Raw genomic sequence first — 2805 nt, 5'->3', positions numbered from 1 at the left:
AGGAGGGTCAGAGGGCGAAGCAGGCTCCCCGCCGAGCAGGGAGCCCGATGCGGGACTCGATCCCAGGACCCTGAGATCATGACCTGAGCCGAAGGCAGTTGCTTAACCAACTGAGCCACCCAGGCGCCCTCATTTGGAGTTTTTGATAGGAGGTGACCACATAGTGTGCTCCATGACCACATGGGATCGCCACATTAGAGTGGAAATAATGACATGGTGTGATCAAGCAGAGAAATTGCCCAGATTAATGTTTCACATTCCCCATTTCCTGCTCCTGGCATGCAGTACACTAAATTATTTCTGGAGCTTCCATGATGAACATAAGTATGCTGAGAGAGTTGGTAACTAGAGAGAATCTGAGGTCTTCAGGAAGGGGATGAAATGTGGGAAAAGGTAACTACTGTTAGACACTTGCATGGAGGTTAATGCATGCCCAGAGGCTAAGAGGGATTAAGTACAAAGGACGGCTAAGACCAGGAGGACAGTATACAGGTAACAGACTATTCCTTCCTCTATCATGATGTTACATGTTTCCATCTAGTCTTAGATGCTACAGAGGGAAAAGTGAAGAAAAAGGACAGATTAAAATCTTGAATTCACTGGAATTCAAATCTGCCCACTTCTAAGTAGATACAAAGTCAAATCATTCATGAGCAATTGATTTCCATAATCGGAAAGTAAAGAGAGATATATTTCTGCCCATCAGAATCATAAAATGGTTATAGAAAACATTTATGCTTGCTAGACTCTGTTTCTAATCATTTTAAATATATAAGCTCATTTTATTCTCTGAACAACTCTTTGAGGTAGATACTATTTTTATCACTTCTCAGCCTTTTGGCGAAGATCAAGTGTCATATCTGTTTTTATCAGCAATTTAAAAATGAGCAAACTTAAGAGAGCTCATGAACTTAACTAGTAGGAATGCTATACTTCACAATGGGAATATTTTCTATCTACTTAATTTTATGCACATTTTATTTTTTATCTCCATCTCTCCTCTTCATAGCATATATTCTTTGTCGATAATAACTATTACATTTCTTGTTTGTCTCATTTTTAACTTAACCACTTGAAATCTTTAGACTTTTATGTTCCTTCCTTTGGCAATATTGCTCCCTCGTCTCCCATAACTTTTTTACTTGTGATTTTGTGTTATCAAGCAAGCTGAGTTAATAAAAGTTTTTACTCTACATGTTTCATGTCCAAATAGTTCATTTCTGCTGATAGACTTTCACAGGATATTCATAACTATTAATTCACAGAGTTTTTATAAAGTGAGTAGAAGCAGGATGAATGATTCATGAATTCAAGGGCCAGAATAAGTGTCTAAAAATCAAATGGATTGGTGAAAGACCATATGATATGCTGTATTATAGTATATGCAATATATTGTTCATATAAAATAAATTTATTTCCATTATTTGTCAGCAGTCAAAGCAAGTATGAAATTTACTTTCCCAAATTATTATTTGAGAAATTATAACATGATATAAGATAAGGGCCTAGTCCTTGAAGTCTGACAGATCTAGATGCCACTCCTAGTTCCTCTAGTTTATTAGGTGTTTAATTTGAGACAAATTCCTTAACTTCTCCAGACAGGTTTTTTTTTTTCATTGATAACATAAGAATTATAATATCTATGTGCCATAGTATTTAGGGGGAGGTTTGGGTCAATTATGAAAGTAAATGACTTAGCCCAGGGTAGAAAGAAAACAGAATAATCACTTTATCATCATTATCATCACCACCACCACCATCATCATCATCTTTATCATCATTACCTAATCATGTTATTTCTCTTCAAAAAGTCAACTATTTATTGGGTGCTGAGTGTGAGCAAATCACTGTTTTAGCGATTGGGACACATTAATGAACAAAGCGGATAAACAACTGTCAGTCTCTTTGGACTGCTATAATGAAACAACACATGGCTATAACAAAATAACGAAGGCAAGCTACAAACAGAATGCTTTAAATGACAGAAATGTATTTCTCACAGTTCTGGAGGCTGGAAGTCTGAGATCAGGGTCCCAGATGGCGGGGGAGGGCCTTATTTCAGGTTGCGCCTGCATAGCTCTCCCGGTACCCTCACATGGTGCCAGGGGCAAGAGTGCTCTCTGGAGTCTTTTTTTATAAGGGCATTAGTCCCATTCATGAGGGCTGCACCCTCATAACCTAATCATTCCCCAAAGGCTCCACTTCCAAATACCATCATATGGGGCATTAAAATCTCAAAATATGAATTTGGGTGGGACACTAACATTCAGACCATAACAGTAACTCTTGCTTTTTACTATTTACATTCTATCAGGATATAGACAGACATCACACAATAAATTAAATATGTAAGTAAATCATATGGCCTTTTTATAAGCCATTAAATGTCCTGGAAAGCGGCAAGGAGTAGAACAGGGTAGGCTCTATCTTGACTATTGATTTGAAGGAACCAGGCTATGGAATAGATTACCATTAAAAATATAGTCCTCATGGGAAAGGCAATATTTGGACAAATGCTTAAAGGACATGAGAGAGTTAGCCAGAGAAAGTAGTCTCAGGCAGAGGAAATGACCAGTACAAACGTCCTAAGACAAGAGCACCTGTGAAGTTGGAGAGATTACAGGGAGACCAGCGTGGTTGGAATGGAGTGTCTGGGAAAAAAGGGCTTGAGGTCAGAAAGTTAACCGTGGAGATAGATCGTGTTGGTGCACGGAAGCTGCTGTAAGTGCTTTGGTTTTATTCTGAGTAAAGATGAGGCACCACCGCAGGTTTTGAGCCAGGAACAGATGACGTGTCAACATCTTC

At 38.5% G+C, this 2805-nt stretch overlaps 1 pseudogene; it reads left to right on the top strand.

Moving 5' to 3' along the window:
- The first annotated feature begins 821 nt into the window (after positions 1–821).
- On the top strand, positions 822–979 carry LOC118022591 (annotated as a pseudogene).
- Positions 980–2805: the final 1826 nt, after the last annotated feature.

Source organism: Mirounga leonina, unplaced genomic scaffold, assembly GCF_011800145.1.
Source record: "Mirounga leonina isolate KUSES-001 unplaced genomic scaffold, KU_Mleo_1.0 Mir_176, whole genome shotgun sequence".
Taxonomy (NCBI): domain Eukaryota; kingdom Metazoa; phylum Chordata; class Mammalia; order Carnivora; family Phocidae; genus Mirounga; species Mirounga leonina.
This window is presented reverse-complemented; position numbering and strand designations above follow the sequence as displayed.